The sequence below is a fragment of the Sus scrofa genome, chromosome 8 (genome assembly GCF_054392235.1).
Source record: "Sus scrofa isolate SSC_HxYL_T2T_F1_AM1 chromosome 8, Sscrofa_HxYL_maternal_Yorkshire_Landrace_v2.0, whole genome shotgun sequence".
Classification (NCBI taxonomy): Eukaryota; Metazoa; Chordata; class Mammalia; order Artiodactyla; family Suidae; genus Sus; species Sus scrofa.
The window spans coordinates 109,380,804-109,395,352 of NC_139390.1; the positions used below are offsets into that span (position 1 = coordinate 109,380,804).

Here is a 14,549-nt window from a genome sequence, read left to right on the forward strand (position 1 = left end):
CTGTTTGCAAACCATGAATCAGATCCAGTGCTTTTCCTCTAGCTGCTTGCAGTTTAGAAGTGAAAAGCTGCATATGTAAGTGTATGTTGAATCTTTTGTCTCATAAAAGAGGCACTGATAATCTGTTCTGAGAAATCATAGGAAGGTAAGATTCCTAGTTGTAAGCATAGAGAAATACATAAAGAAGGATTTGTTTGACTTAATTTCTGGCAAAAATAAAACAGGGAGAAAGATGAAAAAGGAGAAAAAAAAAGAGTATTCCAGGCTGAAGGAATGTGTATGAAAATGTCGTGTAGGTAAGTTGGTTGAGGACTTGTGTTGAGACCAGTGAGTGATTCAGTTTAGTCTCCACATCCAGCATGTAATACAAAACCTATCATGACTGAGAGACTAACTAGCTGAGAACTTATTCTAATAGGCCAATGTTTCTTCGTCTATAGAGACAAAACTTTTTTCAAGTGAAAGATAATTTAAAGAAATAATAACCATCAAGTTCTTGAGTTGCTCAAACTAAGATTCTCATAACCTGTGGATTTGGAGACATATTCTCAGGGTTCTTATTCTGTGAAAAACTTTTCATTAAAAGGGGCCCATATGTACTTCCTATGTGAGAATCAAGACTGTGCACAAGGGGACCCATTTAGAATTTTGAACAAGGATTAACAATAAGCTAATCTGGTAACAGTGTTTGAAACTGGCAAGAGGGACAACTAGAAACCTGAATAAACATAGAAATGCTGATTTCTCCTGTTCCTCTCAACCAGCTACATTTAGTATCAACAAGCATTTTAGCCTTTGATTTCATAAATTTGGCATTTTATTATGCATTACTCTTTATTATTCTGTAACTGTACTATGTGTATGTTTTATCTCCTTGATAAGATTTTATCTTCCTCGAGGGAAAGAACTTGACATACAACAGTATTACCTTCTTTAACAGTAGGTTTATAATAAGCATTAATTAATTTTATATAAATTGTCATAAAATGTGTAAGTAAAACATAAATTCACATCACAGGAATAGTTTGAGGATTTACTGATTACATTGACAATCTCTAGAAACTATGGCTATTACAGAAGCATAGAAAACAACATATGATAGTGAATGACTTCCAGGAAAGATGATCCCAACGCTCCATTAGTAGAAAAGGTCCATATTTGGCAAATTTTGCATTTAAAAAAAAAGAATGAAAGAGAAGAAAGGAAAGAAGAATAAAGAAAGGAAGGCAGACAGACCTGTTGTTTCTGTGTTCTGAAAATATGTATATCCTGGCTTTTCTTTCAGTATGGCCATGATGCAAAAAGCAGGGATTATCCCCCCAACACACACGCGTGTGCACACAGGCACACACGCACACACACCATTTTCTTCCATATGGAGAATTATAAAGACTCTGCTCCTGAGCCCCATTCTATTACCTCCTCTCCTCAGCCACCCATATTAATGTTTAGACTCTCTCTATTTACCCATGATGAAAATTACTCAGAATTTAGTAGTTAACATGGTTTCTGCAGTAGTACAATTTTGTATTTCTGAGAGAATGAGAGGTAGGTCCTTTGACAGTAGTTTAAAATGTTCCGGAGATACTTTTCAGGTTACCCTTTATGATGTATATGACTTGGGGTCCAGAAGAAGGATAGATGGATGAGGCAGATGCTGCAGTCCATGCCTCTGTCTCAGGGAAGTTGAGAAAGAGAGAAGGAAGAATGGCATGAAGACATGCCACAGGATAGGAACAGAATAGAGAGTGCTGGGCATCTTTCTCTCCTGAACCTACTCCTTCTACTTGGACTATTTCAGGTTCTGCAGGATGAAACTTGCTACCTCTTGAAGGTGATACATTGGTATCATAGTTGTCAAACCAAACTTCTTTTCAGAGTAAAGGAGCAGAGTAAACAAACTTGGACCCCAGTGAAAAATTATCAAAGTGAATACAATACTTTATGGTTTTTATACTTTTCTTTAACAAAACCTTGAAGCATATTGTTTAAAAACAGCTCCACTCAACATATTATGATCCTGGGCTCATCTTTGTTTTGACATACTCTTATAGGACCAGCTCCTCACTTGAATTTTTCTAAAGCACATTATTCTAAAGCATTTAAATTTTTCCCTGTACTAACACTTATTGTAAGGAATGTATTTTTAATAAATTATGTGTTCAGAAAATTATAACCTAGCAAGGAAAACTGTTATGATTCATTATAGCCTCAAGTAAAGTAGTCTCTGGAGAATAAAATGAATATTAAATTCTTATGATGTGCCCCCTTTACCTGGCATTAAACTCCTTCATGTTAGTACTTGTTCAACCTACGTATTAAACAGTCAAATACAGTCTCTGTTATTCACTGCCTTCTGGGAAAAATACACTGATTTCAGATGCACTTAAGGAGCTCCCGTGTACTTCCCCATATTCAAAGTATTCAAATGTCCTTATGTAAAACACTGACGTACTTTAAAAATTAAACAATAGGGTTTTTTTCCATGTGTATAGTATAGTAATAGTACTATAAAAATAGTATTTGTTAGCCAACAACTTCTGGCTATTAAATGTCATTTAAATATTCATATTTTTGCTCATAAAGGGAAGAGTGGCGTAGGGCGGTTTATGGGGTGATAGGCAGATGTTTTGGTTGGAGCAAGACTGTGTGGTAAGCGAAAGCTAAAATGATTATTTTTATAATAGTCTCCACATTTTTACAGTTCTTTTGGCCTCTTTGTTCTTAACTTTCTTCTTACCTGACCCTAAATTAAACTATTCTGGAAGGGCAGCAATAAAGGGCCATTTATATAGTTGCTATCTACATTGTAGAGAAGTTAATGGCATCGTCTACTTTCTCAGACAGACATACATTATTTTCTACCCATTCACATTGTTTTGTCAGATAAGAGAAATTACTTTATATATATAATGATTTACTTTATATAATGATTACTTTATATATATAATGATTTTTATTTTTTTCCATTATAGCTGGTTTATAGTGTTTTGTCAATTTTCTACTGTACAGTACAGCATGGTGACCCAGTTACACATACATGTATACATTCTTTTTTCTCACATTATCATGTTCCATCATAAGTGACCAGACATAGTTCCCAGTGCTGCACAGCAGGATCTCATTGTTAATCCATTCCAAAGGCAACAGTCTGCATCTATTAACCCCAACCACCCCATCCATCCCACTCCCTCCCCCTCCCCCTTGGCAACCACACTGGCATGTTCATTGCAGCACTATTCACAATAGCCAAGACATGGAAATAACCCAAATGTCCATCAATAGATGATTGGATTAGAAATTACTTTTGAAGTGCTGAATAAGTATTTTTAATGAGTCACAGAACATTACAGATCATAACATTTTTTCTCATAAATTTTACTAATTCTTAGTCATGCTTTAATTTAAATAGTTTCAGTATTAAAATTCATGAAACAAATGTGTTAGTTTTTCAGAAATTATACTTTTTCAAACTAATAAACATCCACAGTTATATTGGGCTTCTGGACAACAGTCTAATTAAGTCTCTTCTCTTTCCAAAATAAAGAAGTAGCATCTCAAGCATGTGTTTATGTGTAGTATATTACATAAAGTTAACTTTCATTGGATGGATACATTCACAGAGATTTAAGATAGGGTGGCTTTTAGAAAACTTGTGTTTTCAGCCAGGCTCCACACATTTCAGAAAAACTTTTTCCACACAAACCACACCCATCGGGAGTTCCCATTGTGGCTCAGTGGTTAACAAATCCAACTAGGAACCATGAGGTTGTGGGTTCAATCCATGGCCTTGCTCAGTGGGTTAAGGATCTGGCATTGCCGTGAGCTGTGGTGTAGATTGCAGACACGGCTCGGATCCCACATTGCTGTGACTGTGCTGTAGGCCAGCGGCTATAGCTCCAATTCGACCCATAGCCTGGGAACCTCCATATACCGAGGGTGCAGCCCTAGAAAAGACAAAATAAAAAAAAAACCCACACCCATGGGATGAACACAGACATTCCATTTTCTAAGGTCCATCTTATACAAAATGCCCAAGAAGATATCTATAGTATATCTTTTATTTTTTTATTTTTATTTTTATTTATTTATTTATTTCGCTTTTTAGAGCTGCACCCACGGCATGTGGAGGTTCCCAGGCTAGGGGTTGAATTGGAGCTACAGCTGCTGGCCTTCGCCACAGCCACAGAAACACAGGATCTGAGCCACATCTGCAACCTACACCACAGCTCATGGCAATGCCAGATCCTTAACCCACTGAGCAAGGCCAGGGATTGAACCCACATCCTCATGGTTACTAGTCCGATTCATTTCCGCTGCACCACAACGGGAACTCCTTTTATTCAGTTTTTAATATGGCTACATAAATTCTTTGATTGATCCAATGCAACAATCTCTTATAAAGTTTCTGCTATGTGCTAGGAAGTGTCTGGGGAAATGTTATTGAAAGGAATACCAAATTAAAATTCTGCAAAGGAGCTTATCAGTAACCTGTGAAAACTGGTACTACCTCTTAGCATGAAATTTGTGTGTCTGGAGACTGGATCTGCCAGCTTTTACCTCAGTGGAAAAGTCTTTGAGATTAACTGTGAAGGCACAGAACTTACTTGGAGGTCTATAGTAGGCCCCAGGCAGGCGGCAGAAAACATGCAGCCAGTAGAAAGATTTATTAGTCTGTTCTTTGGTGTGTGTGACTACTCTTAAGATTTGCCCTTTTTTCACAGAAGGCTTCAGAGTTTAAGCTAACTGCATGTCCTCCAACATGGTAATTAAATACACATACCCTTTTAAAGCAATACATTTAGTTTCTGTGGCTTGAATTTGACATTGTTTAAAGCCAATTAGCATGATGGAAGATTTGGCATTAGCAAAATTCCAGTTTTCAGGGAAAGTTGGAAATAACAAATTCACAACTCTTTATGCTGACAGGAAATTATGTAAAAGCACTAAGTGAGGAAATAATGTGGAAAAATGAAGGGACTTGGAGTTTGAAAAATTCACTTTGGTTTTGGTTTGAATCCTTCTCTTTTATTCCTTTATATATATAAATTGAAATTTTAAATTTAATATCCTCAGCGAATTGGATTTTTTCATCTCTTGTAGGCTTCTACTTTGAATACTAGTACCTCTTTGTTCAAACATAGGTTTACTTTAGAAAGTAGTCAGGTTATGTTCAGAATTTGTTTGAAATAAATTTTTATTCCCTGCTTTTAGTCATTTATATCATGTGCTAATTTTTATATTGAGATAGTGCTCACTTTATATGCTGAATATATTGCTCTGCTAGGAAGGATAGCAATTTCATAAATCCCACATCACCTCACTTTCCAAGGCAACTGCACTAGACAATCATTTTTCCATTTGACATCAAGGAAATATTTCTAAGTTAGAGACATCTGCTCTCCAAATACAATTACTTTCATTGTTCTAACCATGGAAGTGCCATTATTCTCTTTATATCACCAGATCAATGTTTACAATTATTGCAGAAAATATCAGCACATTAAAAAGTAAAATAAAATTTATTTAAAGACACATCTTTTAGATGATTTGCCTTTTTTAAGTAATTTTTTTCTCTGTGCAGTATCACACTTTTATTAGTTTAGAATATAAACAGGAAGGGAAATGTAAATTAAGATGAGCTTCACACTCTATATTGTTATTGTCAGTATTTGATTATGAGATTCTTAGGGTCATATTCATAATCAGATTTACATTTATTTAATATTTTACACAGCATTGACAGTCTTTTCACATTTAAATCTAAATTTAGAGTAGATTACAAGATACACAGAAAAGTAAATTTCCGTATGTGATTCTTGATTACGTCCAATTGCTTCTGTGTCTTACCTGCTGAATAGTGATTTGCTCTTTATGGAAAAAAGAGCTGATCACAGTGAGTAGCACACAATAAATACTCTGAAATGTTTGTTGAAGGAGTAGGGGAATGGATACTAATTTGGCCTATAAGGTTTCTCTACTTCTCTGCTAAACAGAGCATTTTTCTGATCATTACAAATTAAACTGCCACCTTCTTATTCTCTTTGTCTTCATCTTTCTCTTTCCTTTTGAAAATAGCTTTTTTATTTTCTAACTATCACATTGAAACATAAGTTATAAGTCAGTTCTTTCTCTATGTAGCAACTTCTTGTTCAGTTACTTTTTTTCTAACACCCTCATTTCTTGAGCTTTCTGTCCTTCTCTCCAATCTGGATTGTCACTCTTTGGCCAATGGTGCAGCCTTTTTCCTAGAACTGTCTTTACTACCTGATAACATCTAATCATTGGTTCTTTTCTGATCAGTTTTTCTCGTGAGGGTTTTTCCAATTTGTAGTCTTGAGATACATGAATGGCTGTAGGTATTTAGAGCAAAGTGAGGGAGGACTTAGACTACTACAGTTTATTGTGCAGATTTTCATGCAACCCCTCATTCCCAAACCAGACCTCTTCTATGTCTTCTGTCCCTGAATCCAGAGGCTTTTAGTTTCGTCTTCCTCAAAGAATCAACCTCTGGCCGTGTGAGTGGTAGTTGCTTGGCCACCGAGGTTCACGTGAGAAGAGATCTGGGGGTTCGAATGCTCCAAAAATCAGAGAACAAATCACTTCCCTTGTTTTCAACTTTTTCTTCTTCGGTCCTTTCAAGTACTCAAGCTTCTCAAAGACCCTATGGGGCAAATTGGCCTCACTTCTTGGTGGCTTCTCTCTCTAAAGACATGGGTTTTAACTTCCTCTGCTCCAGTAATTCTGTTACAACTTCTGCTTTTCTTTTTCTAAAAATGGATTGTGAAGACTTTCATCCAGTGTTGTCTCCTCTCCCAGTTCTCTTTGTCCTTGTGGGTTTATGATGGTCTAAAAAATTCATTTTTTAGGATTTTAACAGGACTTTAAGGAAAAGAGTTAAATTCATATGTGCTATATACCTTACAGGTATCTTTTTGTTACAGAAGCAGACTAAGTCAAGATCAATTTTGAGGATTATTTTATAAATGAGACTTGGTGTTTAGATACTATCTGAAGCTTAATGTTTTCTGACATTTTCAATTTAATGGCCAGAGACCCAGTAAATCATCAAGTGTATTTGCATCCAGTTAACTTCATAGAGTGTTAATGTGTTTCATTCAATACTTTGCACCCGAATTCTCCACATTGCTGATTTCAACCCTGGCATTTGCTGTTGTTTTCACTTGTATACTTTGCCTTGGTCCAGTCCCTTACCTTTAGCCTCTCAGAATCACTTGGTTTTGGAAAGTCTTTTCTACTCACCATAGTTAGGGGTTTTGCTTTGTAAGCTGCATTCAAACCTTGCTCATTAATAATCCAAGTTAAGCCTATTTATATATGTTGATTTGATCAGCATGTGTGTTCTCAATACTGTCTTATTAATGTTAATATTAATTTTAGATTTACTGTGTTTCTCAATTTGTCTTCTTTGCTTATTTTTAGTACTTATTTTTGCATTTAGGAAAACTTATATTTCAATGAACTTATTCTAATTTATACTTTTTCCCTTCTACAATTTTTAATTTTGTCAGAACACATAATTTACATAATGCTTTTTCATACTTGTTCTCACCTTTTAATCTTGGGCATATTTTTAGATACATTATTCTAATACTAATCAGTAGTCCTTTTGTCAAAATTTCTTTTAGTTTTGATACATGTAAAGCAGCTTATTTGGATACAAGATACTTTACTCATATTTTCCTAAAATTTTTTTAAGTGCTGTGTCATTTTTGTCTTGCTTTTTATATTTCAGTCAAGAAACTTCGTAAGTTTCTTGGTATTATTTTCCCAGAGGGCCAATTCTTAAAAATTGAATAGTTTCACTAGACTCTGTCTTGTAATTTTAAAGGTAAGTGGTGGTCTGGGGGGACTTTCAACAAGATTTTTTTACTTTGATTATAGTTTTAATTGTAGTTTTATTTCATTGTTTTATTTTTCTTATTCAGAAAAATCAAATGTGTATTGGATCATTTTTGCTGTTCTATACCAAGTACTTTCTTTCTGATCCTATTTATTTCTTCATTTTATTTTTGTTCCTTTACTCAAAATCTCTTATGAGTCTCTATGAGACTATCCTTCCTTGTGTACTTTGTAATTTTTTCTTCACCCATCCGATAATTTTTATCTTTTTTTCAATTTTCTTTCCTGAATTTAGTTGTATCTCATTTTAGTTTGTGCTTTTATTCACTTCTGTCCTGGGTTTTTTTGAATTTATGATTTAAGGTCCACCTTTATAACCAGAAATGCTTAATTAGAGCTGTTTAATTCTCATTAGGGTATGTGTTTTATTACAATTTTCCTGTGCTTTGAGTCTGGATTTTTAGAGAATATTTTCATTGGCTAAAATCTTTTGATTCTCACTTGCTGTTTTCTTCTTATAGTTTATTTGTTTGTTTGTTTTCTTTTTTTTAGGGCCGCACCCGTGGCACATGGAAGTTCCCAGGTTAGGGGGTGAATCAGAACTACAGCTGCCGGCCTACACCATAGCCACAGCACATGGAATCCTTTACTCACTGAGCAAGGCCAAGGACCGAAGGGTTCGTTACCACTGAGCCACGAAGGGAACCCCTCTTAAAGTTTTTAATGTTCATCGCTCATCACTTTATAATCATTTTCCTGGACTAGGAATAATGTCTCTATGTAGCCTTGATGAGAATGTCTCTCTAGTTTTCTTAGTTCAAGAGAACCCTCCTCTGCTAGAAAAAAGAAACACTTTTTTGGTATACTAGTTCCAGGTTGATGTGTATCCTGATTTTATTTCCCTGGAGTTCAATTCCGCAGCCTGATTTCTTAGATCTCTTCACCACCAGACTCCACAGGATGCTTCTTCCTTCCAAGTCTCATCCTCTCCTTCCCACCGGTGCCCTCCGAAGGCCACCACTGTCAAGAGACAGATCTCCTTGCATCTCTCACATTCATGTGTGTCTTACAAGTACAGGCACTGATTAATTGTTCTGGGTTACATTTTCAAAGATATTTATTTTTAAAAATTCTTAGAAGACAAAAGCAATGTCTTCTCTGGACTAAAGCACATAATTGCTTAAGTCTCATAATACAGTGTCTCCCTTTGTAGCTGGGGCAGGCAGATTTATTCATTTTCCTAAGATCAGGACTCCGCCTCTGTAATGCAATAAACTTGGTCACAAGTGCCACCTGGCTTCCTTTGCACCTCATTGTGAAAACTAAACTTGAGGAATTAGCCCAGTTTAGCAAAACACTGACACACTGGCTATTGCTATTTCTGTGAGCAATAAAATTCTTTGTTTCTCATATAGAAGTCCCTCTCCTTGTCAATATCTATGAAACAACCGATGAGCTAAATTGTTAGCCTACAAGTGGGTTAAAGTCTCAGCCTCTTCACAGTTCTTGATGGTAGCATTTTAATCTTTGAGTCCCTAGGAGCTAGTTTTCAGACATATTTTGAGCATTTTCCCATTCAGAATGGGAATTTTTCCTGTTTTTTTTTTATCAAAATATCTGGTATATTCCTTTTTAAAAAAACACATTATGAATATTTTCAAGTATACACAAAAGCAGAGAAGGTTTTATGATGAACCCCATAATCATCATGGCATTTTTTTATTACATTAAATACATGCGCAGTCTTATTTCATAAACATCCACAGCTACATCTCAACTTTGGAAATTTTTTAAAGAAAATCCAAAATGTCATTTCATCTGTGAATATTTCAGTATTTCTGAAAGATAAGACTTTCTTTTAAAAAAGTATAGCCACAATATCACTGTTAAACTTCACATATTTAACAATATTAACAACACAACTTTCACATCAAAAAATATCTAGTGTTAAGCTTTTTCCCAATTCACTTATTTCTATTCACACTTTATTGAGTTAGGATAAAGCATTTGAGTTTATTGATCTAGCTGCTAATTATCTTTTGGTCTACAGCTTCCTCTTATCTTTCTCTTCTTTTTTTCTTACAGTTTTGTTGTTTTGTTTTGCTGTTGTTGTCTCTTAAAGAAATTGGGTAATTTATAACATTTGCCAACAGCAATCATGTTGATCATATAATAGATGTTCTTCTGTCTGGTGTATTTACTATAAATTGCTCTTTAGATCGAAAGGCTTGGTCAGAATCAGATTTTATTTATTCATTTGGCAAGACTACTTTATAGGTGGCAGTGTATACGTCTACCAGAAAATACTTAATGTTTGTTCGTCTCTTTTTTGAATTACTATCAGCCTCTGACAGTTGTCTAGATCCATTCACATATTGTTATGATTATAAAATAGAAATGGAACATTCTACCATTTCTTCTTTATTGTGTAAAATACTTCTATAAATAAAAGTTTCTCCCAAAACCATGATTATTTTGAGGTACAAATTATAAAAGAGAGGCAATGTAAATAATGTGATTCTGTCATTCTGTTTTTGAAATAATGAGGATTTTTCCTTTCTCAGGGAGATTTTATTGATACTCATCACCACTAGAACCCAATGCTCATCACCAAGAAGACTCCAATTGCTCCTCTTTTCAACCCAGTCCTAATCAGACTCCATTGTGGCATGGTTCCCAAACCTAGCTCTATTGGTTTGGGATTGAAATTTGTAGTATTCTCTGCCTCCTATTGCTATGGACTGAATTATATTCCTCCAAATTTTATGCATTGAAGCCTTAAACCCATGTGACAGTATTTGGAGTTAGGTCCTTTAGAGGATGATTAAAGTTAAATGAGATCATAAGGGTGGGGTCCTGATGCAATAGGATTAATGTCTTTATGGAAAGAGACACCAGAGAGCTGGCTTGAGCTCTTTCTCGCCACACATAAACACACACACACACACACACAGAAGAAGAAATCATATGCGCATGCAGCAAGATGACACAATGTGCAAGCCAAGAGAACAGCCCTCAGAATAAAATCCACTTTGCTGGCACCTTGAACTTGAACTTCCTAGCATCCAGAACTGTTAGAAATAAATTTCTGTAGTTGAAGCCACCACTCGGTCTGTGCTATTTTCTTATGGAAATTCAAGTAGACTAAGATACTTATTTATGCTACAGATACCAATTATGGTTTTTATTTGCCCTTCTTGTTAATCTTAAAAATTTTGGAGAATGTGTGGAGGAATGTGGATTACACAACTGCTAAAATCTAACAGAAATCTAGAAGTCCAGGCAATATACTGGGAAATATTCTCCTAAAGAAATACACATACTTTTATTATCAAAGTTAGGATTATCAAACCTGGCTCAAGACTATTAGAAATGTTGCAGAGTTCAAGGATTTATTTTCTCTATATATAGTGGTAATCTTTCTTTTTTTATTATATAGTGTAACTTATTAGAAGATAATGAAAACTCTTCTTATCAATGGCTCAGGGAAGCTTACCCACATCATTTGAGCAAAGTTGATATAGTTCTTATTTATTGACAAGTAAAGAGTATCAAGCAAAGCTGATATAGTCCTTATTTATTGAAAGTATGGTGTTTCTTTTCATAAAGACACTAATCCTATTGCACCAGGACCTATCCTATTGCACCAGGACTCCACCCTATATTTATTCATTCTCTATATCAATGTCACCATTTAAAGGCAGGACTGTGGTTGAGAGTGTGGTTTCTTGAGTCAGACTGCCTGAGTTCAGGTCGTACTTTTTAGGTAAGTTACTTAACCTCTCTAAAATCCTCATTTTCTCATCTTCCTGATGGGGATAATAATAGTTGTGAGGATTAAATAATACATACAGAGCTCTTGATGCATAGTAAGCATTCAATCATCTGACAGATGTATTTAAAGCAACCAACAACCAACCAGCTTGGTTTATGTATAGAAAATGTTTTGTCTTAAGAATATTTCAAATTTCAATAATTTTTTTCCTTAGAAACAGTCATTAAAATTAGGTACAAGTCTATATAATACTCCAAAATGTGTCACCGACTTACTTCTTATAATAAGAAATATAAGAAGCATCTAGGACAATTTTTAGGCCATACTAAACGTCAATAAATATTTGTTGAGTGAGTGAAGTAAAATCACATAATAAAATTGTGAAACTGATATTTATCTCACCCCATTTGGGATCAAGGATAGAGGATCTTGAGTCTTTTGTAATTATGTTATAGAGCTTCAGAGACACACATGAGTATATGTGAGATTTTCCATGACTTTACTGATCTGAATGTACAAGGCTGTATGGAACTTTGTTATTCTCTCTGGGATCAATAGCCTTTCTATTTATAATTCTACTTGGGTTTATATAAGCATCACTTATACCCACTATAGCATCTTTTTTCTGACACCAAAAGAGTGATTTTTTTCCACACCCAATTCTCCAAAACCTCTGGGTGTCCAACAATTCAATTCAATTCTGATACTAACTACCCCACAGATTAAGGGCTCAACCCACAAGACTACCCCCACTTTGAACTCTAGTCACAGGGGCCACCTATATTTCTGACTGACCAAGTATAAACTTGGAGGTCCCATAACCCTCTCCTCGAGTTCTATAATTCACTATAATATTAATACCTTAACTCAGAGTTAGAACAGCTAAATAGAACATTTAAAAATCATCAGACTTACAAAATAGTGTAGAGAGCTTTAAAGAAATACGGTGTCTACATAAAATTAGTTGCTTAATACACTGGCATTTAATAAATCACGTACAGAGACCCCCAACTTAAGATTTATTGAATTTATGATGGTGCAAAAGCGATATGCCTTCAGCTGGAAAGGTACATCAGATTTTGAATTTTGATCTTTTCCCAGGCTAGCAAAGTACAGTGCCTTACTCTCATGATGCAGGGCAGCAGCAGTGAGTGGGAGTTCCCACTCAGACAAGCGATCTCAAGGGTAAACAACCAATACACTTACAATCATTCTGTACCCATACAGCCATTCTGTTTTTCACTTTCAGTAAAATATTCAACAAATTACATGAGATATTCAACTCTTTATTATAAAATGGGCTCCATGTTCGATGATTTCTCCCAATTTTAGGGTAATATATAAATGTCTTAGCACCTCTAAGGTAAACTAAGCTAAGCCATGATGTTCAGTATGTCAGGTGTATTAAATGTATTTTCAACTTATGATGGGTTTACTGAGATATAGACCCATCATAAATTGAAGAAGATCTGTATTGGTGCGTCCTGGTTCCTACCAAACTTGAATAGATTTAATATTGATGGAATCTTCTTTGGATTTTCCTGAGATTTGGTCATTATTTTCCCTGTGTAATTTAGGAGTTCCTGAATTATAGCTGTCAAAGCTTAATGCCTTCTTTATGTTTTGAGCTATATATTGTTTTTTTGTTTGCTTGTTTTATTTTTTTACTGATCTTGAGGCTGCTTTCCTCTGCACTTCTGAACAATTCTCTGAACTTTCACAGTCCCTTCACCTTTTCTCTTCAATTGTGGGTAGTTAACAATACCAACAAACAGCAAAAAAAAATAAAACAAATCAAAAACCCCAGACCACACACATGGTATTCTCATTAATGTGACTCTCCATAACTGTTCTTTTCCAATGAGAAGATTTTCCTCCACCTGACCACCTTTTTTTTGCTCTTAGCTCTTTGCCCTTTGGAGTCAATTTAAATTTATTTATGTTTTGAAGCAAAATGTCAAGATGGACATACACACCCCATAAATATAAAATTAGATAGCTCTGTACCCTCAGGAGCTTAAAACAAGGAAAAAATCCAGGTTATATCCAAGTGTAACATTTCAACACCTTTAAGTAAATTTGTATTTAAAACGTCAGAACACTAAATAATGTGTTTATGATAAAATGCCTCTGACAATAATAATTCCTAGACTTCTCATTTCTCAAACAACCCAAATTTGCTCCTCCCTGAGTCTTCTGTCTCAGTAAAGGGCAACCAGCGTCTCTGCGCAGATTGCTGAGTGGCTTTCTGACTAGACTCCTTGCATTTACCCTTGCCTCCCTACAGACTACTCTAAACCCAGCAACCAGAGTGATCTTTCTAAAGTATGTCACATATTACTCTTTTGCTCAAAACCCTCATCTCTTCATAGTAAAAGTCAAGATTTCTTAATACCCACAAGCTTCCTCGAGCTGGCTCCCTTTTGCTTTGGTAGCATGAACTACAGCTCACCCTCCAGCTCCCTCTACTCCAGTCAGACCTTCCTCCTTGAGTTCCTTGGACACAGCCGGCAAGCTCTAGTCTTGGCACTAGCTACCTCAACAGGGAATACTCTTTCCAGTAAGCCATGTGGCTCAGTCCTACACCTCCTGCAAATCTTGCTGAAATGTCACCTTCTCAATGGGCCCTGCCTTTGATCACACTATGTAAAGTTGCAATCCTTACCTCCCCAGGCCAACATTCCATAGTTTTGATCACACTTACCTTGCTTTGTATTTTTTCTATCACATCTCTACCTGCTGAAATGCTAGCTAGACAGAGAAGTGCTGCAAATGCAAAAGAGAAAAGACATCCATAAAGAAAAATCAGTCAAGCACCAAGACTAATAACTACAGAAGAGAACAAGCAAATAAAAATAAAGATATTGAAATGAGATCAACATGATTGTTAATTAGGAAAATACAAATTAAA

General features: G+C 35.4%; 1 protein-coding gene across 5 annotated transcripts in view; it reads left to right on the forward strand.

Moving 5' to 3' along the window:
- TNIP3 (TNFAIP3 interacting protein 3) overlaps nucleotides 1–14,549 on the forward strand; it is a 101,592-nt gene that overhangs the window by 16,921 nt on the left and 70,122 nt on the right. The gene's annotated exons all lie outside the window — the stretch shown is intronic.